We start from the raw sequence: 26,224 nt of genomic DNA, 5'->3' as shown, positions 1-26,224 counted from the left end.
ACGCACTACCTGCAGCTTGCAGATAGGTTATAGCCTTGTGTTCACGCGCATCTATGCTCTAGCAGATTGGCCCGTTCTTCCTGATCATGTGAAATGCCTTCATGGTCTTTATCTTGTTTTTCTCCTTCCAGCTGCACATTCCTTTCTCTGTTGTTTTCTGCTTAAGTGCCTTGTCATGCCAGGTGGTACAGTGTTTGCTCATTAAAAATCAAACTCAGGAATGTCTGTTAGTGAGATTCCCATCCCCACACAAGAGTTTTGAGAAATAGTTTGTATAGGTTAATTGAAATATTTTCACAATTTGACTTTATTGTATGAAGACAACTGCAAAACCTTAAATGCGTTTATCTGTAAGCAGTACAGAAATTGGGTAATTGAGTTAATTGGCCAACCTTAGAAGGCTGAGGAAAGTAAAGAGGTATAAACAAAAGATAGTGGAGCAGAATTTTGTGCCCTGTGCTTTTGTTTTTCACTTTAGTATAATGTTAATTACTTATGTGGGAATAAAAATCTTTACATTCAGCTAAGTGAAACTGTTGCTTTAAGGAAGACACTACAGTTTACACCCTTCCCTGAATTGTGTTGAGTCCTATTTTTAGTGACTTCTAGGAGGCGAGGATTCAAGTTCAGTGACTGCTAACATAGCACAAATAATTTGGTGCCTGGTCCTTTGTGATTTTTAAGTGTTTTCTGCAGTCAAATAATTGAATAATTAAAGCCCTGCGTTATTTGAAAGTTCTTGAAATAGCACTTTTTTTTTTTTTAAACTGCTACAGAACAAATCTTGATCTTCTTAAAGAAAATCAGTCCTCAAGCTGTAATCTGTTACTCATCATGTGATGATCAGATGAGAATGACCAACTTTCTTTTAAACCTTTTGTGTTTATCCTCATTTATGTATCTTAGAATATATTGTACAAAATGTGGTATTTCATAGCAGTATGAATATACACTTTTCGGAATTTGTCTTCCCTACATATCAAGGGGTTCCTTATATAATGATAACCTGCTCTAATTTAAATAAATATTATTACTTCTAATAATTACTTCTGCTTCTACGACCTGCTACACCACCTGGACGCTCACAAGTCTATGGGGCCGGATGGGATCCACCCGAGAGTGCTGAGGGAGCTGGCGGAGGAGCTCGCCAAGCCACTCTCCATCATTTATCAGCAGTCCTGGTTAACGGGGGAGGTCCCGGATGACTGGAGGCTTGCCAATGTGACGCCCATCTCCAAGAAGGGCCGGAAGGAGGATCCGGGGAACTACAGGCCTGTCAGCCTGACCTCGGTGCCGGGGAAGATTATGGAGCGGTTCATCTTGAGGGCGCTCACAAGGCATGAGCGGGACAACCAGGGGATCGGGCCCAGCCAGCACGGGTTCATGAGAGGCAGGTCCTGCTTGACCATCCTGATCTCCTTCTATGACCAGGTGACCCGCCTAGTGGATGAGGGAAAGGCTGTGGATGTGGTCTACCTGGACTTCAGTAAGGCCTTTGACGCCGTCTCCCACAGCATTCTCCTAGAGAAGCTGGCGGCTCACGGCTTAGACAGGGAAGCGATCGTGCCCCTGTACTCGGCCCTGGTGAGGCCGCACCTCGAATACTGTGTTCAGTTTTGGGCCCCTCACTACAAGAAGGACGTTGAGGTGCTGGAGTGTGTCCAGAGAAGGGCAACGAAGCTGGTGAAGGGTCTGGAGAACAAGTCTTATGAGGAGCGGCTGAGGGAACTGGGACTGTTTAGCCTGGAGAAAAGGAGGCTGAGGGGAGACCTCATCGCTCTCTACAACTACCTGAAAGGAGGTTGTAGCGAGGTGGGTGTCGGTCTCTTCTCCCAAGTAACTAGGGATAGGACGAGAGGAAATGGCCTCAAGTTGCGCCAGGGGAGGTTTAGATTGGATGTGAGGAAAAATTTCTTTACTGAAAGAGTGGTGAAACATTGGAACAGGCTGCCCAGGGAAGTGGTTGAGTCACCATCCCTGGAAGTATTGAAAAGATGTGTAGATGAGGCCCTTAGGGACATGGTTTAGTGGGCATGGTGGTGTTGGGTTGACGGTTGGACTCGATGATCTTAGAGGTCTTTTCCAACCTTAATGATTCTATGATTCTGTACTTAGTAATTGCACTTGCAACTGGGGCTGGTCCCTGGGATCTTTTGTGAAGGTGACCTCTAAGATAATCTTTACAGGCTGAAAGTTAATGCACAGTGAAGGAGGAGTAATGCTTTTTTTTTAGCAATCTGTGCGTTGTTTGTTTTTTCTAGTCAAGTTTTTCTTGCTTTTGGTGCTCCCAAAGTGTTGCCAGTTTGTTTTCTTATCAACAGTCTTTTAAAATTAAGAGCCAAAATACTTATTTTTATAGTTCTGTTTAAAGGGCCAAGTTTGTTTTCTTTTTGTTTTTTACCTTTAACAAAGCCACATGCAGTTTCTGATGAAGAACAGCCAATGGTATCTGTTTCAGGTATGACCTTCTAATAGCTGTAAACAAAGGTTTTTCCTGTGAATGCTAAACTTTGCAGTGTTTTTTCAGGTATGTGGTTTGTGTACTTAAGTGTGTAAGGTACAGAGCCATCACAAGTTGTAATGAGACACAGGATTATAGCAGAGGATTTATGCTCTGCTGCTTAGATAAACATACTGTATAAGATGAATAGTTTCAGGGGAGTTGTTTCTATTGCAGGTACAGCATAGTTTTATCCAATCTATAAGGTAAGCTGTATTTTTTAATGTGGTCTCCAAAGAATGTTGAAGCATTAGAGATGTTCAGGTCTTTTGTAAATTTTGAAGAGAAAAATTAAAAAGAAGATTCCTTGTGTAAAAAAAAAAAAAAAAAAAAAAAAAATTTATTAGTTCTCATGACCTTGATTTACTGAATGCATGCTTGTGTAAATCCCTGGGGAAAAGATGGGTGTTCTTAGTCCCCCTTCAGAATTTTCTAATTGTTTTCAAACACAGCTTTTACAGTGACACCACAACCTGAAAACATTTGGGTGTTGTGTTTTAACCCAGCAGGCAGCTAAACACCACACAGCCGTTCGCTCGCTTCCCCCGCCCTGCCCCACAGTGGGTGGGGGGACAGAATCGGAAGAAAAAAAGTAAAATTTGTGGGTTGAGATAAAGACAGTTTAATAGGACAGCAAAGGAAGGGAAAATAATAATAATGATAAAAGGATATAGGAAAAAAAAAGTGATGAACAATGCAATTGCTCACCACCTGCTGACCGATGCCCAGCCAGTTCACGAGCAGTGGTCACCGCCCCCCAGCTAACTCCCCCCAGTTTATATACTGAGCATGACGTCATATGGTATGGAATAGCCCTTTGGCCAGTTTGGGTCAGCTGTCCTGGCTGTGCCCCCTCCCAGCTTCTCGCTTGCAGGGCATGGGAAGCTGAAAAGTCCTTGACTAGTGTAAGCACTACTTAGCAACAACTAAAACATCAGTGTGTTATCACCTTTGTTCTCATCCTAAATCCAAAACACAGCACTGTACCAGCTACTAGGAAGGAAATTAACTCTATCCCTGCCAAAACCAGGACAGTATCCACCCCTTGTTCTCTACCATCTACGTCATGCCCAGGTCCCCACACTTTCCAATACATCCCAATTAATCACCACCACTTTTCCTGTCTTTGATATATACACACAGATATCATTCCCTTAGGCTATGGGCCATCCCTCTAAAATGTCCGTTGAGTTCATTTAGTCCATGACTTTGGGCTCCCTCTGTCATAACAGTCCTTCAGGGCAGGAGAGATGGTGTGTGGTGTTGCATGCTGAAGCCAGTTTTGGTCCCACCACCGCTGCACTTGTCCAGTTCTATCATTGCTGCACTTTCCTCGGTTTCATCAAAGTTCATTCTTCATTAATCTGGGTGATTCTTACTGTAATACTGACGATATGGCATATAGCCACCACAGAAGCGATGATATGCAGTATCATATAGCAATTAACATCATACGATTTAATTCCTTGGCTATTCTCACCCAAAATCAAATCCCCTTGAGGTACACATCGGACTTCCCAATCCTTCCGCATGCATTATCCACCAAGTGCACCCAGGTCCTTGAGCAAAAGCAATCCCACGGATGGGTTTGCCTTTGCCTGAGGCAGGAATAACCCAGACTGTCTTCCCCAGCATATTTTTTATGTGCGCTACAGGGACTTTATTCCCATCTACAGTACGTAAAAGTTCTGACTGGGCAGGGCCAGCTCGATTGGCAGATCCCCTCGTGTTGACTAACCAGGTGGCCTTTGCTAAATGTGTCCCCCAATGTTTGAACGTCCCGCCACCCATTGCTCTCAGCGTAGTCTTTAACAGTCCATTGTATCGTTCAATTTTCCCGGAGGCTGGTGCATGATAGGGGATGTGATATACCCACTCAATGCCGTGCTCTTTGGCCCAGGTGTCTATGAGGTTGTTTCGGAAATGAGTCCCGTTGTCTGACTCAATTCTTTCTGGGGTGCCATGTCGCCATAGGGCTTGCTTTTCAAGGCCCAGGATAGTGTTCCGGGCAGTGGCATGGGGCACGGGATATGTTTCCAGCCATCCGGTGGTTGCCTCCACCATTGTAAGCACGTGGCGCTTGCCTTGGCGGGTTTGTGGGAGTGTGATATAATCAATCTGCCAGGCCTCCCCATATTTATATTTCAGCCATCGTCCTCCATACCAGAGGGGCTTCAACCGCTTGGCTTGCTTGATCGCAGCGCATGTTTCACATTCATGGATAACCTGCGCAATAGTGTCCATGGTCAAGTCCACCCCTCGATCACGAGCCCATCTGTATGTTGCATCTCTTCCTTGGTGACCTGAGGTGTCATGGGCCCACCGAGCTAGAAATAATTCACCCTTCTGTTGCCAGTCCAGATCCACCTGAGCCCCTTCAACCTTAGCAGCCTGATCCACCTGCTGGTTGTTTTGATGTTCTTCAGTGGCCCGACTCTTGGGTACGTGAGCATCTACGTGAAGGACTTTTACAACCAGGTTCTCCACCCGGGCAGCAATATCTTGCCACAATGTGGCAGCCCAGATGGGTTTGCCTCTGCGCTGCCAATTGCTCTGCTTCCATTGCTGCAACCACCCCCACAGGGCATTTGCCACCATCCATGAGTCAGTCTAGAGATAGAGCACTGGCCACTTTTCTCGGTCAGCAATGTCTAAAGCCAGCTGGATGGCTTTCACCTCTGCAAACTGACTCGATCCACCTTCTCCTTCAGCAGTTTCTACAACTTGCCGCATAGGACTCCATACAGCAGCTTTCCACCTCCGATGCTTTCCCACAAGATGACAGGACCCATCAGTGAACAGGGCATATTGCTTCTCATTTTCTGGCAGTTCATTATACATTGGGGCCTCCTCAGCACGCGTCACCTCCTCCTCTGGCAATATTCCAAAATCTTTGCCCTCTGGCCAATCCATGATCACTTCCAGGATTCCTGGGCGACTGGGGCTTCCTATTCGAGCCCGTTGTGTGATCAGTGCGACCCACTTACTCCACGTAGCATCAGTTGCATGATGTGTACAGGGGATCCTCCCTTTGAACATCCAGCCCAGCACCGGCAGTCGGGGTGCCAGGAGGAGCTGTGCTTCAGTGCCGATCACTTCCGAAGCAGCTCGAACCCCTTCATATGCTGCCAATATCTCTTTTTCAGTTGGAGTATAGCGGGCCTCGGATCCTCTGTATCCCCGACTCCAAAACCCTAGGGGTCGACCTCGAGTCTCCCCTGGTGCATTCTGCCAGAGGCTCCAGGTAGGGCCATTCTCCCCGGCTGCGGTAGAGAGCACATTTTTTACATCTTGTCCTGCCCGGACTGGCCCAAGGGCTACTGCATGAACTATCTCCCCTTTAATTTGTTCAAAAGCTTGTCGTTGTTCAGGGCCCCATTTGAAATCGTTCTTCTTTCGGGTCACTTGATAGAGAGGGTTTACAATCAGACTGTAATTTGGAATATGCATTCTTGCGTGACTTCATTTAGGCCACGATAGTCTACTGTTAGTCTCCACTCTCCATTAGACTTCCGCACTGGCCATATGGGACTGTTAAAGGGTGAGCAAGTCTTGCTGATTACTCCTTGGCTCTCCAGTCGACGAATCAGCTCATGAATGGGAATCAGGGAGTCTCGGTTGGTGCGATATTGCCGCCGGTGCACCGTGCTGGTAGCAATTGACACCTGTTGGTCTTCAACCTCCAGCAACCCCACAACAGAGGGGTCCTCCGAGAGACCAGGCAAGGTGGACAGCTGTTTAATTTCTTCCGTCTCCAAGGCAGCTCTACCAAAAGCCCACCAGTACCCTTTTGGGTCCTTGAAATACCCTCTCCTGAGGTAGTCTATGCCAAGGATGCACGGAGCCTCTGGGCCAGTCACAATGGGGTGCTTCTGCCACCCATTTCCAGTTAGACTTACTTCAGCCTCCAATACAGTTAGCTGTTGGGATCCCCCCGTCACCCCAGAAATATAGATGGGTTCTGCCCCTATATAGCTTGATGGCATTAGGGTACACTGTGCACTGGTGTCTACTGGAGCCTTATACTCCTGTGGGTCTGATGTGCCAGGCCACCGAATCCACACAGTCCAGTAAACCCGGTTGTCCCTTTCCTCCCCCTGGCTGGAGGCAGGGCCCCTCTAGTCCTCATCACAGTAGTCATTTCTCATTTCTTGTACGTACGAGTCAGAAGTTTCTTCATTAGGATCAGGAGTAAGATCAGCCCTTGTACTCTGTCTGGGGAACTGCCCGCTGGAAACTGGAGCAGCAATTTTCCTGGAAGAACCCCTTTCTGTGATTGTTTTCCCTTGCAATTCACGTACCCTTGCCCCTAGGGCTGCGGTATGTTTCCCATCCCACTTCCTCATGTCCTCTCTGTGGTCACGTAGGTAAAACCATAAGGTTGCCCCGTGGTGTGTACCCTTTATATTCTCTCTCTTGAGCAAAAGAACGCTGACTCCTAATGGCTGAGATACTGGTCCGTACAGGTGGGGAGTAGGACCTATCCTCTTTGAATTGCTGGATCTCCCGGGACAGTTTCTCCACAGCCGAGACGAGGGAGGAAGAGAGACTTTTTTCGTATTGCCAGAGTTGACCAGCCTATTCACCCACTGTTTGTTCCTCTCCATCTTTCCAGGTCATCACTGCCAATGAGTTGGCATACGACGATGGTGCGCTCCTTACAAACTTCCGCCACGTGGGTCGTGTGCACTTGACTTCGTCTGGATCTTTGGCTAGCTGTTCATTGTTCAGGTCATCATAAATCACCTCCAGCACAGCTAATTCCCTCAGGAACTGGATACCCTTCTCCATGGTGGCCCACTTGCTTGGGCGACATATGACATCTTCCTTAAAGGGATACCTTTCCTTCACGCTTGACAGGAGTCGCCTCCAAAGGCTGAGGACTCGTGTCCCTTTTCCAATCGCTTTGTCAATGCCCCCTTCCCTAGAAAGGGATCCCAGCTGCTTGGCTTCCCTACCCTCTAATTCCAGGCTACTGGCCCCATTATCCCAGCATCGGAGCAGCCAGGTGACAATATGCTCGCCTGGACGACCGCTGAAATCTTTTCGTATATCTCGCAGCTCACTCAGGGATAGGGATCAGGTGGTTACTGCCTCGTTTATGAGTTCTTCCTCTTCTTCCTCCCCGAGCAGTTGCTGGCCCTCCTCCTCCTGTTCTCGTGATGGCCCTTCTCCAGGATAGTCTGCCTCGTCTACTTCTTCCTCTGGCTCCCTTTTAGAAGAAGCTTCTTCCTCCCTTACTAAATGAGCCGATTTCCGCTTCCAAGATTTCTTCTTGTGTACAGGGATGACATACCGGCACAGGTTGGCTTTCTGGTTCAGCCACAGGGTGTGTCGCTGGGGTCGGAGTGGCTGCAGGGCCTGTTGCCAGGGTTGGAGTAGCCGCAGGGCCTGTCATTTTATCGTCAGATCCAGAGACCTTCTCTTCCCCTTGAGGGTACTGAATGGTGTTGAACAGGGCTCGGTAGGCATGGGCCAGGCCCCAGCACGTTGCAGTGATCTGCATCTCTCCGGAGTTGCCAGGGTGACAGCATACTTTGTCCAAATATTCTTCTAACTTTTCAGGATTCTGCACTTGCTCAGGGGTGAAGTTCCAAAACACTGGGGGTGCCCATTGGCTTAGGTACTTGCCCATCTTGTCCCACACACCCTGCCACTCATAATTAATCCAGCCTTGGGGCAGATCTCTGGATGATATTCTTAAATTGCTTATTAACTTTATACAAAACCGAAACAATATTCCAAAGAAATACCAATAGAAGTATCTTAACTACCCAAGGGTGTTCAAAATACGGAAAAGTTACTGTAATGAAGGAGGAAACATCATAGAAGAAGGTAGTGGCACTGCCATCCTGTATTTCCTCCGTAAAAAAAAACTCAGAAAAGTTACTGCAATTGCTAGTTGTCTCCACGAAATGGTATCCATAGTACAGTAACGGCTTCATTGCAAAACTTACATACCACACTAAGGTCAAGGTCAATGTTCTAAAAACAAACCTCACAAGCGAGACATCACTAATCACTGCAGACCACAGGAAACTGCAAACCCAACACCAATCTTTAACACGTACAGAAAAAAAAAGGAGCACGATGCAGATTACACAAATCAATATCGAGAACAGAGAAACCAACATTGTGACCCACAACTGTTAACAGATATAAATTCCTTAATAAGCTCTGGTTAATCTGTTATTATCTCAAACCCTTTGTGCCCTACGTTGGGTGCCAAAAAGGACTGTCGTGGTTTAACCTCAGTCAGCAACTGAGTACCACGCAGCCGCTCGCTCACTCCCCCCACCCCCCCCGGTGGGATGGGGGAGAGAATTGGAAGAGCACAAGTTAGAAAAACTTGTGGCTTGAGATAAAAACATTTTAATAATTGAAATAAAATAATAATAATAATAATGTAATAATAATAATAATAAACTAAGCAAGTGATGCACAGTGCAATTGCTCACTACCTGCTGACTGATGCCCAGCCAGTCCCCGAGCAGCGGCCCCCCCCTGCCAGCTTTCCCCCAGTTTATGTACTGAGCATGATGTCACATGGTATGGAACGTCCCTTTGGCCAGTTTGGCTGTGCCCCCTCCCAGCTTCTTGTGCACCTGCAGCCTTTTCAGTCAGTAGAGCACGGGAAGCTGAAAAGTCCTTGGCTAGTGTAAGCATTACCTAGCAACAACTAAAACATCAGTGTGTTATCAACTTTGTTCTAGTCCTAAATCCAAAACACAGCACTGTACCAGCTACTAGGAAGGAAATTAACTCTATCCCTGCCGAAACCAGGACAGGGACAAACAGTTAGTCTGAGCAATCAGTAGGTTGGCTGTATAACAGAAAAAAGGTAGATTTTATCATATGAGTGGTACTTTTAATAGCATTACTGCTGCTTGGTTCCTAGTTGTCTTTGAGTGTCAAAGCAGAAGCTCAATTTTATGCTTTTGCATCTTAAACAAACACAGATTTTTGCATTGAACCTCAGTCAGAAGACAACATGTGTGTTTCAGAATTTACTTTGATGTTCATGTCGCTGGGTGCAGTTCAGTGCCGTGCACCTCTTTTTCTACTGATATGTTCATCTCAATAAAATTTTGTATGGATTGAGAGCCTGGGGGGAACTGCAAACATATACCTAAAATGCTCATTCTTTTCAAAAAGAGCTGCTAAGGCAAGGATGCATTTGTGGAAGTCCTGTTGTAGGAGGCAAGAGAAGGGTCCCTTTTGTCTTTATAATCTGTGTGTTCTGCTTGTCTTTCATCTACAGGAGTGTCTACAAAAGGAAATTTGAGAACAAGGTATTTGCCAAAATATCCAAAAAGTGAAACTGAGCTGAAGGTGCCTGTAGCTGTTGCTTCTGTTTCCATGGATCCTCTTAGAAGCACAGGAGTTCTGACAGGGCAGCAGGTAAGTAAAGGCAATTTTTCCTTGCTTTTAAGAGTGCACATAGTTAGAAAAATGGCAGAAAATGTTTAGATTGAAAACTTTTAAACAGTTTTAGAGTACAATTATTTTTGCAGTCTCTTACCCTTTTTGCCCACTTACATGCTGGCTTGCTGGCAAAAATTACTTTTCCACCGAGATTGCTTGCCCACCTATGTAAAACAGATTATATATATTTCTGTGTGTGTATGTGTACATATATGGAGAGAGAAAGTGTAGCTTTCAGTAGCCCCTAATCTGTATGTTACTAGCCAAACACACAAGAAGTTGTGTTTCAGTCTATTCAGTTTCATTGCTCTAGTCATCTCTCTTAGAAACAAGACTCGTAAAATTAATTTTAGAGACCTTTTTGCTGTGGCTGCTCATGTTAGCAAGGTAAAATCACTTTCCATTTTTGATAGTAAAAGTTAAAAATGCATCTGAGTAGTAGGAGTAGCTTTGTCAGTTGATGTTGTCTTTGGCTCTGCTTTGAATTGTCTGGTCTACTCCCATGACAACAGGTGACACTTTTCCTACAGTTTTGTCCTGGTTTCGGCTGGGATAGAGTTACTTTTCTTCCTAATAGCTGGTACAGTGCTGTGTTTTGGATTTAGTATGAGAGTAACGTTGATAACACACTGATGTTTTAGTTGTTGCTAACTGGTAGTTTGCTCACCATTATGATTTACCAGAATCCTCTTTTGAAGAGCATGGATTGAGTTTTGCTCTAATATGAATCTTGGCAGAACTGATTTACCTTTTCTTCATTCAGATAGATTTGAGTACTACAAAGGAGGGTGAAAGTTTTGGAGAAGACTTCAAAAAGGTCTTGTTAGCGCTGGAGCTTTTCTGGTACTTTTAATAAATCAGTGGTTTGCTATACTGGTCTTGACCAAAATTTCCCATCTTCCTACTTCCCGTTTGACAGAAGTTGTCTGCTTCTCTCATGCAGATTGTCATCTTCCAAGGTGTGGTTTATAAAGGGAGAGAATCTTCCATTTATGTAGTACATTTCATCTAGAAAATACTGAGTTACGAAACTGTGTTTTACCCTGAGCTGTGTAGAAAGGACAGAAATCTGGAAAAAGGAGACTATAGTCTTGGCCTCTATCTCATTTGTCATCTTGTTTTGATGGTGGAGCTGTTGCTGTGCCTTCCACAGCTTCATTTTTACATGTTATGATACAAGCCTGACTGAGAATTTTTTGTGCACCATCTATCCATACCTGTGGGTGATACAAAAAAATCATAGACTAACTTTTCAGATTTTCCTCTTCATCCCACAAATCTGTTTGTCTGACAATATGTACATGGGTTTGGGTAATAGCTTGAGGTACCTTCTGTTAAAATCTCCTTCTCTAATGTGATCAAGCATCTGCCTTTCATTTGAGTGAAAAATGTCCTGTAACTTTTTTTTTTAAGAAGTTCCATCACCTAGCTGCTAAAAACATAATAATTTTCAGATATTTTTAACATTGGAAATGGAAATCCTTCAACCATATGTTTAGTTGAAGTTAAATTCGGTTAAGTTATTCTCTCTTCATTTGTATGACTGTAAATAGCATATGTTGGGAAGGAAACTGTGAAATCAAATGTCCCCTTGAGAAGCCCTGAAGTCTAATTTGCCTTGTGAAACTCCATTTCCCCCCCCCCCCCCCCCCCGAGGAAAATACATTGAAGTTAAAACAAGAGTGTATTGAAGGGTCAGGTGGGTATAACATGAGTCTGTATAAAATCATCACCTCTTTCAAAAGCGACATAGTCCTTTAATTGTTTCAAACCACTGTTCAAGAAGCAATTAGCTAAGAATGGAAGGGGGCACTTCCTCTCTGATGTGTGTAGGTCAGCTGCCATTACTGCTAATGAGGGGAGAGAAGCCCAGTGTTTGCTTTATATGCGCAGAGGTTGTTCTGTGCTGTATTGTGTTAACTTGGCCAAACTGCAAGGCATTTGGTAGTGTTCTTGTATCTCATGTTAAGCACTGTACGTGCTCAGGGAGGTTTATAATATTTGTAGGTTTGTAAAAGCCTAAACTGAAAATAAACAAGCCAGATTAAGTGGAAATATTTAAATTTGCCAAGATCTTGGGCAGAACAGCATAGCTCTTATTGCTGCTTTCATCTTGGGATTCTTATTTTGTGCTTATTGCTAGCACTGGAGAACTGAGTCACCGATGACAGTAGTTTTTGATAAATAAAAACAATTTAGAACTGAGAACTGTTTCCTGCTTGGAAACACCCAAAATCGGTAATGACAATAACCTCGTTGCAAACACGAACAGCAATATGCCCTCTGGTGGACATTGATAACAAATACTGCAGTTCTCAGTGTGATAAAGGAATGCATTAAAGGAACTGAAGTACTGGAATACGTTAAAGGTTTGTTTTAAGAAGGAGTAGTAAGTAGGAAAGTAGCAAATAAGTGATTAAAAACAAACGATAGTGATGTGTGAAAGGGTGTGTACTTTTCTGTGTATTAAAAAAATCCTTTGAAATAAGGACTTACCTCTACTAACGATATATTGCATACCTTTTTTGCTGTTTTGTATGCTTTGGTCATAAATGCTAAGGTGGAATTTTTTTTTTTCTTACTTTGTGTTTTAGGATTCTAATATAATGAAGTTTGAACTTGGATTTGGATATCGCTGCACTAGATTTCCAAGTCATGAGAACCTACTGCACTTTATCTAGTATGAATCAATGAATAGTATATGTCTTGAAACTTTACCCAGCATGTTTAGTATTGAAGCTAGCAGCTTGCATTTGAATTACAAGTCTCTTATAAGAATTCTCCACAATTTGGTAATTTGTTTCACTGAACTGTACTTACATTTTAAAAAATATGTATTTTATTTCCAGTTGGAATTTGTCTACTTTCAACTTCTAATTATTAGGTCTTGAAATGCTTTTAATATGTTATGAAATATTTGTTCTCCTTTAAAGAGTACTTTCTAAAATGTTATTTTCAATTTTCAGGTCACTAATGAAGGAGGAATGAAGAGTGCTTCTTTAAAGGATTTGTGTCCTGAGGACAAGAGATGCATTGCAAACTTAATTAAAGAACTTGCCAGGTGAGAATAAGCATCACCTGAAAATGCATTATGTTTAAGGAGAGTCATTCCTCTAATTAACATCAAGCAATGTAGAACTGCATTATGGAACTGAATATTTGCATAAGGTAATTTTTCTTGTTGGAAGAGGTATGAACAGTGAAGCAGCCTGATCGGTTTTTCCTTGCTTCCTGACCCAAAATCCCCTAAATGTATTGAAAACAAGAGCCAAAGTTTTGTGACCTGCAGTAGTTCATTCATATAAACCTAGTCACAGGGCTAGGGTTTTGTTTGCTGCTTGTATCCTGTGCTTTAAACAAACACATTGTCTGTTGGAAATGACAAACTTTGTTAATATGAAACTTTGTAGTGCTTATTTATCAGGGGTAAGCTTTTATATTGAATGCCACGTTAAAGGTGGATTGGTGATCTTGTGGCTGAAACATGTTAATCAGTATTTACCCGTGTTTGCACATGTAGAGCAATAGAGTCCAGTGTAATTTTAACTTATATAGCCAAACTTTCTTTTGCTTTGATTAATTTATTCAAGTTCTCTCTATTCTTTGAAAGGAGAGGCTGAAATAGTGCAAGTTTCTCAGCTTTAGCAAAAGGTTTTTTCTAAGTTTCATTCCAGTGCTAGTTGCATTCACGAAGATAAATGATGTGAAAAATAGGTTGAATTTGAGTGAGGAGATTTTTCTCCCCCTCTGTGTCCCTAACGCTTCAGAATCTCTGGGAATCTGCTTCTTACATAATGGCTGTAAAATTGAGAAAGGAGCACATGGGACCTCGGCAGACTTTCACACAACATCAGAGGAGAAAGTCTTGTGAGATGATCTTGGGTCCTTTGGGCTAAAATTTAGTGTCCACACTAAGAATTTATAAAGGCAAAGTTTTTCTAGAACAAAATGCAAGTTCTCGGGTATTAATGAATTGCTTTTTGCCATAGATTTCATATGTCTGTGCAATAATTGGCAAGCATTACTGTCCTTTTTTCTTTTTATATAGGAAAATTTGGGCAGTGAAATTAAGTTACTTGCTCAAGGTCATGCAGTAAGTCTCTGGTGCAGCTAGGAATATTTTCTCTCCGATTATCCTTATCCAGTAGACCATTTTGCCTGCTAATAATTTGTACCAATATAGGATTTCTTGCTATACAGTATTTTCGTAATTTCTGAAGTTCTTCATGCTTGCAACTCTATTTTATCCTACCTCATGTGTTAGAAAATGACTAGTTAAGGCTGTCATAAAGAGTAGATTGCTGGGAAGCTTGGTTACAAATTGTCAGATGTTGGAGCTATTCGGACACTGTTGATATATAGAGGTATATTCTAATATTAAAAAAAGCCTTTTATTACATTGTTCCTCATAATACACTGCTCCCTAGTGAATAGTAGTACACTAACTCATTTGAGCATGGGATTCTTCTTAAATCTCAGATGCTGTGATTTTTCCCCGAGGACAGTTTGATATTTCTGCCTGACATTTCTTTGAAGAAAAATAGAAGGTGCAGCAACGTTAATTTTGAAAAGTAAAATCAGTGGAACACTATTATTTTATACTTAGTTCTCCTTTATTTTTAAACCTAATCATATTTTTATTGGATGTAATTAAAAGCCCTTTGCAGAGTAATAGGGAAGTTGAACTTTAATTCCGCTCACCTCATCACTTTTTTAAAACTCTCCATAATTTTCATCCCTAGTTGTGCAATGATGGAGGGTTTTTACATGCAGTAGAACATTCTTTGCTATTTCAAAGAAGAAAAAGCACCAGCAGAATGCTGAAAGTTTTCCAGGAAGACTGTCCTGCAGTAAATAATTGGAATAATAAAGATCTCACTTGACCAGAGCTATACTTCACTGTTCCTTATTTTGCTACTATTTATGAATTAAAATGATGGTAGTTGGGGCTAATTCCTGCACTTTTATTGCGGGATGGTGGACTGTGGGGATGGGAATCTCCCGAGTTTGATTTTAATGAGCAAACATTGTACCACCTGGCATGAGAAGGCACGTAAACAGAAGATAACGGAGGAAGCAATATGCTGCAGCTGAAAGGAGGAAAAGGAATGTGCTGCAGCTGGAAGGAGAAAACAAGATAAAGGCCATGAAGGCATTTCACAACAAAGGAAGGAGGAGGAAGAACGGGCCAGTCTGCTAGAGCATAGATGTGTGTGAACACAAGGCTATAAGCTTTCTGCAAGCTGCAGGTAGCGTGTGAATACCTCTGCTTGCTATAAAAGATGTGATCAAAGAGCAATAAAGGTCTTTGGCTGATGCTTGCCAGAGTCCGTGCTGTTAAATCCCTACAGTGGACAAAATAGATTGGTCAATAACTGTCTGCATGGACAGTTTTAAAGTGGTAAAATTCTGTCTGTGTGGAAACCAGTAGCAAAATATGATTAACTCCTGGGCTTGAATTTCAACCAAATCTTGCTTGAGCAGTTCAGGATATTAGTCTTTCCCCTGACTTTTGCGACTGCTGAAGGAGAGCTAACGTACTTTTCTTTCTCTCTTCCTATTTTTTCTTTTCTTCCTCCAACTCTCATTCCCAATGTGCTTTTGAACATTGGGAAGGTGTGTGCCTGTGCATTAGCTAATATGCTGCAGGGAGAGACTTTTGTCTTGGTGTGAGTAAATTCTAACACTGACTATATTATTATCCTTTCCTTTTGAGAAAATCAGTTACTGGGCTGTAATGCTCTGCTGCTGGGGATTCCAGTGGCTGACATCATGTTAGCTGTTAGGGACTTTATGAAACTGAATTTTGAGACCCGTTGAAAGAAAGGACTCGGCTGTATCCTTTCTAATCCTCCTTTCTAGGCTAAATAATCTTAGTTTTTGCTCTGTGCTGCCACCTGTAAATCTAACCATTATTTTGCCTTTCTTTGAACATATCCAGTCTATTTTCCCTCTTAAGGTGAAAAGAGAGGCAAACTGGATCCAAAGTTTAAAAGACTCGAATGTTGTAAATTTGAACTTTTTTAATTGTGTCAGCAGATTCTTTTCAAATTATTTTTGTAGGGGAATTTCTGAGTAGAATGAGTCACGCCCATGAACGCCAAAGTGCTTTGTGAGTAAATGGGAAATTCTTGAGTGTGATCAGCCATTAGTTTCAAAAACAAACAGCATGGCATCTTCATGTTTTCAGCAAGGTGCTGCTGGTGTGGTAGTGAAAGTGGCAGGCACAGTAAGAGCAAATTTTAGCTCTCCCTACAAGCAGAGTACTTTTAAGAGGCAAAAAAGACTTTCTCTGAGCTTTCATTACTGCAGGCTACTCCTGAAGCAGTCATCAGCTTATGTAATGAAATGAGCAGTGACATGGTGAAGACACTGAAAGATTCCTACCCTCGTACTCTGCGCCAATGTCAGGACACATTAGGCTCTTCCAAGAGGGAGCAGCACAAGGTCCTCTGGAACCTAGGCAGTTGACTGTTGAGCATTAAGGACTTGCTAGACATCATACCGAGAATGGTTACAAAGTATTCTGGAGTGAAATATTTTAAGTGATATGCGGATTTTGAAAGCTCTTTCTGTCTCGGCATTTGACTGAATGGAGAGGGTCATAGCTTTCTTTGCAGAGAGAGTGAGTGTGTGTGTGCTTGCAAGCATTCACCTCACTCCTAACTGATATATAGCCATAGTACTGTGACTTTCTGTCTCCTACTATGACATGTACATCATAAATACTTCTTCCCTGCCTGTACAGCTCACATGCAATTTGCTTTTGAATGAACAGAGGCATTGACTAAGTGACTGTCCTGGTTTCGGCTGGGATAGAGTTAATTTTCTTCCTAGTAGCTGGTACAGTGCTGTGTTTTGGATTTAGGATGAGAACAAAGTTGATAACACACCGATGTTTTAGTTGTTGCTAAGTAGTGCTTACACTAGTCAAGGACTTTTCAGCTTCCCATGCCCTGCAAGCGAGAAGCTGGGAGGGGGCACAGCCAGGACAGCTGACCCAAACTGGCCAAAGGGCTATTCCATACCATATGACGTCATGCTCAGTATATAAACTGGGGGGGGGGGGAGTTAGCCGGGGGAGGTGTGACCGCTGCTCAGGAACTGGCTGGGCATCGGTCGGCGGGTGGTGAGCAATTGCATTGTGCATCACTTGCTTTGTATATTCCTTTATCATCATCATTTGTGGGGATTAGCGGCATGGACTCTGGCAGGCAGCAACCAAAGACCTTTATTGCTCTTTGTTAGCATCTTTTATAGCAAGCAGAAGTATACACGCGCTACCTGCAGCTTGCAGATAGGTTATAGCCTTGCGTTCACACGCATCTATGCTCTAGCAGATTGGCCCGTTCTTCCTGATCACGCGAAATGCCTTCATGGTCTTTATCTTGTTTTTCTCCTTCCAGCTGCACATTCCTTCCTCCATTATCTTCTGCTTATGTGCCTTCTCGTGCCAGGTGGTACAGTGCTTGCTCATTAAAATCAAACTCAGGAATGTCCGTTAGTGAGATTCCCATCCCCACAATCATTATTATTATTATTATTATTTTCCCTTCCTTTGCTGTCCTATTAAACTGTCTTTATCTCAACCCACGAATTTTACTTTTTTTTTTTCCCCCGATTCTCTCCCCCATCCCACTGGGGGAGGGGGAGTGAGTGAATGGCTGTGTGGTGTTTAGCTGCCTGCCGGGTTAAACCACAACAGTGACATAGAATGGTTCATGAAAGTTTAATTTTTGCTTTTAAGTGGTGAGAATTGGTATCTAACTACTTTGTATTCTTTCTTTCTTCAGATAAGATAAACATGGAGAAAGCTGGGTCCCTGTTGTCTTTGCAAACAAATCTTCAAAAGCAATTTAGGTAGAAAGGTATCATAATGCCCTTATCCACCCAAGGGAGGGAGTGATTGCCCTTTTCAAATGAGATACAAGATGGTTTTTGCTATCAGATTAGTGTGTTTCTGGCAAAGACCACTGGCATGCCCAGAATGGCTTGTACCCGGCAGCTAGTAAAACAGCCTTCAGACAGCCCTTTGTCCCTTATTGAGAAAATGCTTCCTCCTTCTCAAGACCTTGGATTCCTAAACCCTTTGTAGGGTGCTGGCAGTCTGGGATACTACTCTTTTCTACTGGCATTGCTTTATGTGGACGTTTTATCCCAATATGAAATGAAATTGACCAACTGAAATTGAAATTTTCCAACAAAAGGTGAAAATGGAAATCAAAACAGAAGGTTAATTTGGTTATAGAACTGGAAACCATTACAAAGGAGGACAGTAAAACTATCGTAGTGTATATCTGCTGTTTAAGTGTTTTTCTTCCAGCACTTAGGATCTCTGAGGGACAGCTTGCCTGTGGAAGCCCATATTACAAATCTGGTGTTTGGCCTCTTGGGTTGCCTTCTCTCCTGGGTTACACTACGTCATATTTAACCAAATTGTTAGCTGGCTTTAACTTCAATGTCAAGATCTTGTCTTCTTTTTTTGTGTGCTACTTTAGGAGACAATATCATGCTGCAGTTCTCTTAATTGGTCAGGCAGTGAGACTGCAAATGAGATATCCCTAAGCTTGTCTGGAAATTACTTCTTGTTGATAGGTAAAGCATGCCTAGGATTATTGTATCACCAATCACACTTACCTTTTGTGCTTAAAAAGTAATTTGTAGCTATAAATTCATGCTGTGAGATCTAGTTTTGTATTATTTTGCAAGTTGCATATCATAAAATTTATACATTGTGCAGCAATTTCAATGGTATTTTGGGATCGTTGGGTTTTTTTGTTATTTTTTTAATTTATACAAACTGCCCATGATACTTGAGTAAAATGTATCAGATTTGTGAACAGTGTCCTTAGACAAAAAAATGCCGCCATTCTCTCTTCCTGCAGTGCTGGTATTAAAAGTCACTTTGTTGCTCAGTTCTGCCAGAGGCATGTTGTGATCAACTCTGGCATGAAAACTTGTTTCATCTTTTTGGAGCGCATCTTTCACTTGGAATACCTGATTTCATTCCATGGATCCTGTGCGTGCTGGGCTCGGCATGATGCTGTTATCTTGGTCCTTGCTCCATTTTTCCTCTCCCTGTTGTCTTACCTGTTCCAGATGCCATTCTTTGCTTGGAACGTAAAACTTATGGTTTTTGAGAATGGTCACCAAAATATTTTCATCTTTGCTAGCTAGTTGGCAGACAAATATCAGGTGAGTGTTCCCTAAAAGATAAATGTTCCCAATGAATATAGGACTGATCAGTGAAGTTTCCGGTGTCTGTGTCTCTGCTTTTTGTTTATTTTGTCTTCTGTCTTAACTTGCTCAATCACAGTTCTTAATGCATTCAGATTTCTCTTGTTAAAAGCTCAATTTTTACTAACATTTTTAAAAAATAGAAAACACTTTTTAATTTGCTTTTTTGGCTGCTCTTTTATTTTCTTTTGCAAAGATTGTAAGTGTCTTCAGTCAGGAAGAGTTACTTCTGAGTTTTGTCCCTAGCATAGTGTTGATGTGAGTATTATCATGGCTCTTTCTTGTGCATGACAGTTTTTCATTAGACAAAAAAACTTCAAGTGCTGTTGACCTGTGCAGTGCTTCAAAAATTCCACCTGGAGAGCATCAATCCTGCTTACTCAGTGGAATGAGTCAGTGTCATCAGCAAACTTGTTGATCAATTCCTTCTTCAGTTCAGACGGTCAGAACTAGTATCCGCAGTGGACTCGGAGCACACCATAATAATTGGAACTGGTGAATTAGGAATTAGTTTGAACCCTAAGGCTAATGTCCTAGGAGGGTTTTTTGTCAATATATCTGCATTATGAATTTTTCTTTTCCTGCAGAGGCTTCTGTAAAATAAAATTAAAATCTTTATTTAGATATGTCTAGAATTACATAAGCTTTGAAACACTGAATTTAAAACAAATCTTGAACAAAGATGGTGTGTATCCTGTGACACAAGATAGGTGAATGTAAATTGCATGCAAGGAAATGTTGCAGACACTGAACAGCAGGAATAGTTCTACTGATTTGTCATCTTCGCTCTCAGCTGTCAGTCCTCTATTTGTTCCTGGAAAGAACGATAACGGAGCTGGACACCAGTGTGTTGCCCAACAGAGCAGTTGTGCCCTTTGTAGTTGCTGTGCCTTCATTCTTTCACTGCTCTTTTCTGACCACGAGCAGATGAAAACTGGGTAAAAATCCTTTTGAGGAGCATTATGAGCCTTGTAATGTTTCTGTTTGGCATCAGTGAAGTCCTTCCTAGTTCTGCTAAAAATCATGTTTTTTACTGCCAGAAGGCAAAGAAATAAGTATATAAAAAAATCTCACTGAGCTATATATAGGATGTGACATAAATCCAGCATAATCTGATGACATTCTTGTATTCCTTTTCTCTAACTTCCTTTTGCCACCTCCTGTGAGTAACTGTCTTCTATATCTCGCCTGCCCTTTATGGGCTGTCTCCTGCTTTGTGATACATACGCGCATACTGCCATGTTTCTTCTAAGATCACTTACTGTTCTCAGTCATTTACTGCATAAGATATGTGGCACAATATATTCATGTGTCTGGGAGTATGACAGCTTGCTGTGATCTGTGTTAAATACAAACACAGCACGCGAATGTGATGCAGACTGATACAAGCAGCAAATCACAGAATTTAGAGATGGGTAAAACCTGCTAGGTTTAGTCTAATCTCTCTAGTGCTCTGTTCTTTCTTACCTTATCTTATTTTCTTATACTGTTGTTTGATTTTTAATATTCTTAAGTGCCAGCATGGCCCAGTGTTTCAGTTGTCCCGAACCTTTTTCTAATGCAGCATTACTCCTGCAGTTAGTAAGCATCTTTCCTTATATGGTGCCCTGGAGATGATAGTTGTCCTCTCTTTCCCTTCTGATCTCCCCCCCCCCTTCTTCTTCTCCCGCTCCCCCGTTCTTGTTTCCTTCCTGTCTTTCATCTACATGGTCATTGCTGTCTTCATTGTCTTTTTCTAATTGGTTTTTATTCTCTGTTCTCTACCTTTTTTTTTTTTTTTTTTTTTTTAACCCTAAGAAACAGGAAGCATTCTTGCATCTTTCACTGATTACATGAAGGAAGGTCATATATGCTGTAGTCACTTATCTGGTTGCTCTAGATTCAGAGAAAACAAACTGGTTGTGGTTAGATGCAAAAGCCTGGGTCTGCAGCCTGTGGCGTATGTACCGTAGTTGTAACTGCATCAGGGAGCAAGGATGTATAGTAGATAGTTTTCAAAAGTTTGCTGCCTGCTTAACTAAGGAGTACATAGGTGTTGGGATGGATCCAGAGTTAATATAGCTGGTTCCCTTTTCATTGTTTATTTTCTGATGTGTGCATACCCCTTTTGACAGCCTTTGAGTGGAGGGATAGGGGCCTAGGAATGAGTTGATGAATGCTGCCAGGGACAGGACTGTAAATGAGACCATGGGCATATGAATAGTGGAATGTTTTTATGCTAAATCCATGTCTTTTTTTGTGTAATTTAGAAACTTTCCAATTAATAGTTTGTTTCAAGCTTTCAAACTGCCCTAATTTACAGAATTTGATTATATGCTATATGTTATTTTTCTCCCTCCAGGTTTGTAGAGAAAAGGTGTGAGTTTCAGTATTATTAATTATTTCCAACTTCATGCAGTCTACTCGAGCTGTTGTGGGAAGGGCTGTGGGTTGATCTTAGAGTTGGGGAATACTGCCTGTCTATAGTTCACCCCAGGGGGGTGACCCAATTGTGCTATTTATGGCTTTTCCACTGGAATATCAAAACAAATCTGTGCCCTCTTAAGGGAAATGTCATGATGTCAAATGGATGGCTCGGTCCTTGAATGGAGTTCTCTGTTAAGAATGTCAGTGAGTCTGATGGGACGAGTGGAAGGCTTAGTCCAATGCCTATATATATATATTTTATATTTTTTCCCCCCTTTCTTCTTCCTATAGGATTGTTCCACTTAAAGGAAGTTAAAATTGAAGTTTTCTGAAAGTTGTACTGCTTTGGTCTCCTGTCACCCGTGTTGTGGCAGCTGTTTCATCATCATAAAAGACTGAACTTTAAGAGCCTTCAGCAACAGAAATTGCCTAAGTGCAGAGCAATAATATTTATTAGTCTAAGCTCATTACTCTAATATTTTTTTAGAGCTTTTATAGAACCATTATTTCTAAGCCATGTTTTTAGCATAGTTACAGGATCATCTGTGCATAATGGTCTTCTTGCCTACGTGATACCAGAATAATTGTCTTTACAGCCTGCTCTTGAGGTGCAGAATAAATGATCATTGTAAACCTTTCTCACATTGTCATCTTTTAATATTGATCCAATTATTTACACTGAGCAGCAAGATACAGGGTGCCATGGCCCAGACAGAAAGGAAAATTTACTCCTGCGGCTTGATATTTTAAAATCCCCAGAAGAGGACAAACTGTTTTGTTTGGAGAAAGCTAACAAGAAAAATTATTCCTTTCCTGGACTTATATTTGACCAGTAAATATGAAAGAAGGATTAGTTTATAGATTAAGAAACAGAAAAGTTTTTCAATTTCCTTCCTGTCTCAGCAGCTAAGCTCTCCCATTTGAGTTGTCTGTCTACATGCCCTAGGCTTGTAAGGATCCCAGTGTGTCTTCATTATGGCTGCAGGGAATCAAAGTGCACAAATCTAATTGTGAGTTCAGGTCCTTACTTTGTTGTTCCATGCTGCCCATTAACGTGCATGTACTCTAGTGAGACCATATGCATCTTCCAGTATAATATAATAAAATAAACATTATGAGGAACTAACCTGTTTAAGGATGGAGAGGGTGATATCCATTTACCTGGAAAGCAGAGGAGTTGGAAGTCAGGCACTGTGGTTATGGGCATATATTTTATTTCTCTCAAATTCTTTTCAGGGTAAGTGAAGAAAAGGAGGTGACAGAAGAACAGTTGAAAGCTGAACAGGAGTCATTTGAGAAGAAGATCAGACAGCTAGAGGAACAGAATGAACTTATCAAGGAAAGGGAAGATATCCTTTAAAAATATGTGTGCAGGGGCTCACTGTCTGAAATAAAAAGTGAACTACAGAGAAATAACTGTTCTAATTTATGGCAGAAAATAAATCTGCATGTGCTGCCATTCAAAAGCAATCAGAGAGATGACTTGTCAGCATGTGATGCTGGTTCATTTGAGCTTAAAACTGCCATCCGGCTGTTCCTATGATGTTGTTTTGCTATGAAATATCTATTTGTCAACTAAAAACAACAATAAGGAATTTATGCATTGAAATATGGTTATAGATTTATTTTTTTTTACTTAATCCTGTTAGGTTGTTGTAATTGAGGTCTAAAACTTGCATGGTATTCCAGTGCTCTCTGTGTCCAGAGAAAGACAACTTACACTGAAGGCATTTAAACTGTATATATGTACCTAGGGGGTTTAGCCAGTTCAGACTTTTTTTGGTGTAGCTTTTGTTTGTTTGTTTTTTATATAAAGTTCGCTGATTCTCTTTTCTTGCAGTCTGTGACTTCCATTTTTAAACTGCATATGCTTAGTCCCAGTCCTGGAATATCACATGCAAAGTCGATGTTGCAGGAATTACAATTTTCCTTCAGTGTGGTGTGACAGACCTTTACAAAATGCTCTTGTTCATTTCTCTTCCAAATCTTTGATATTGATGCTTTCTTGTTTAATTGCTCAGAAGGCTAACAGTTGACTACAGTGGGATATGGAATAGAGTGCTGCAACTACAGCAAAAGCAAATAGTATGTGATTCATCAGGAGCTGTATTTCAAGTAGGGAGGATACTAACGCTATTTTAAAAAGCATTGATGAAACCTAGTGTGCAATACTGTTTTCAGTCCCGAGTCATCCCTTGTTCAAGTAAAAAATGAAGTTAGTGACAAAAGTTGTGGAGAAGGGCTACTTAAGATGATGGGAGGCCTGGAGAACCTGTTTTCTGAGAAGGGACTAAAGTGTGTGTGCGTATGCTTATGAATAGCGACTGGACATATAGAAGTAGGTCGAGATGGTGGTAAGGTGAATAGGGGGAGAGACAAAAAGGGACTCTTCAAGCTATAGGCCAGTGTTGGAACAGAAATAAATGGAGATAAACAGTCCACAAACTTAAACATGAAGTTAGAGGAGGGTTCTTGAAAATTTGAGCAATCATATTTCACAGTTTAGCACTGGATGGCTTAACAAAGAAAAGCTTTTTTATGATGGAGCTTGGTTGGCTTATGAAAGGAATTCAGTGATATGTTGTCTCTGTCAGCAGGGGATTGCCCTTGATGACCCAGAAGATCTCTTGTAGCACAGTGGCACTTATATTGATAGAAAGAATTTGGTCTGTTTGTACTAACTAATATACACATCAACAAGCTTAGCTGGGCATGGAACAGTTCCTGGAAAATATTAAATCTGATGTATTTAAGAGCCATTAGATGTGACTACAACTCTTTTACATTGATTTCACTGAAGTCAGTATTTTGTTGAGTATTACATCTTGTGTATTCAGTCAGCTCGTGAATGTGGGTGGGATGTATGTTCCTGATTAATATTTTTTTAATTTATGCACATAAAGCTTTCACTAATTCATCTGAGGTTTATTTGGCTACTGGGAAGTAGGCATGCTTGCTTGGGATTTTTGTGGGGTTTTTGTTTTTTTGTTTTTGTTTTTTTTCCTTTACTAGAAATAGATTGCACAAGCAAACTTTTCAGAAGTCTGGTAGACATGGCAGAAGGTTAATGCATGCAGTTTTACACTTCATAAAACTCTGTAAAACCTAGAAATATAAAACAAGGTTATAATTTAAAACAATATAATTTTAACTACTGCAATACTTGCCTATCATACGTGAATGAATGAAGATCCTCAACGTACCTCTGATCAGTTAATTTTTTATCTTAAAGCTTGTTGCAGAGACAAGAAATGGTAGAAATGACTTGCCAAATCTGAATACAGATTCTGGCTATTTTCAAGTACAGCAACTTTAAATTCTTCAAGTTCTTCTGAAATGTAGAGAGATCACTTGCAAATAAGATATCAGGGATATAATACCATATGGAAAAAAACTTCAAGTCTGGTAAAATCAATTTTACTTACTTTTTTTTTCCCCCCTCCCCCAAAGCTAATTTATTCTCTATAAAATTAATTTATCTAGCCCAATATTTAAAATTACCCTACAGTAATAAAGCGGCATTTCTGGTATAACTGCAGCTATCCAGTGAAGTGTAATTTCAACTTGGTAAAGGTTTAATTTGAATAGCATGGGGAGTGTGGTTTTTTCAGCAACACGTGTCTTGTTGTTTGGTTTTTTTTTTCTTATTAAGACTCTTGCAGCAAAGATATGCTTTGTGTGCTTGAAATCCCTACTTTAAAGGCAGATTTTCCTCATTTTGTTGTGGTTGATTTTTTTTTTTTTTTGAGAAGCTATGTGGACCCATCCATTTGAATTCATTGCTGATGAACTATGACGAAAGCTTTGGGGGGTAGGGGAGTAGGTGGTATGCAAAACTTTGAGTAACTTCACAGTACTGAAAAAACAATATCTGTCTGCAGCCTAAGCTTACATTTGGAATTGATCAGTGCTGTCTGGGTAGGGAACAACAACTAAAATTTCATGCAAACTTGAAGTCAATTCTATCCTTCCATTGCAATTGAAACTTTGAAATTTGAGTAGTTCTTACTAGGGTGTACAGTTAATGGAGGACCACCCTGATGAGCACACTGTGAATCATAAATAGGCCAGCCTGTTGTCAGGGTTGCCAAATACTTATTATAACAGAATTAAGGAAAATTAGGGATTTCAAGTAGTCGTCTGGTCTACTCCTTTTCCCTAAAGCAGTATTGTTAGACCTATCATATTATCTTATAATTTGGTCAAAATTAGGTTTTTTTGGCTTAGTTTTTCACAGGGTGTTCCCACTTCAAACTGACTTCTTTCAAAAGAAACTTGACCTAAAGTGTCTCAACCAGTTCCAAAACCAAAAGAGAATCCAACCTTTATTTTGTCTATGATAAATTCTCCTAGCCTTTTCTCTAAAAAGTTCTAGTGCTGCTGTTTCTTGGAGATGAGACGCTTAGTGGTGTAAGGTATGCATGCTGTGATTATGTCTTTTGCTATTCTTACTAAAATCCAATCAATTGGCCAAACTTACAAACTCTGGAAAAATCCAGTAACACGTGCTCCAATTCTTTTGATGCACTCCACAATGAAAGTGTTCCTGTCCTTGTGGACTATGGTGCAGCACTGGCTCAAGACTGTTATGGATTCTTCTGGGCACTGAACTGACTGCATCATACCTGTGATGTGATTCTGGGCCTGGACATGTGG

General features: G+C 41.3%; 1 pseudogene; it reads left to right on the top strand.

Moving 5' to 3' along the window:
- Positions 1 to 26,224, top strand: part of LOC143171967 (protein hinderin-like) — a 260,191-nt pseudogene that overhangs the window by 9,267 nt on the left and 224,700 nt on the right.

The sequence above is a fragment of the Aptenodytes patagonicus genome, chromosome W (genome assembly GCF_965638725.1).
Source record: "Aptenodytes patagonicus chromosome W, bAptPat1.pri.cur, whole genome shotgun sequence".
Classification (NCBI taxonomy): Eukaryota; Metazoa; Chordata; class Aves; order Sphenisciformes; family Spheniscidae; genus Aptenodytes; species Aptenodytes patagonicus.
The sequence above is the reverse complement of the archived record's forward strand: the minus strand, read 5'-3'. Positions and strand labels throughout refer to the sequence as shown.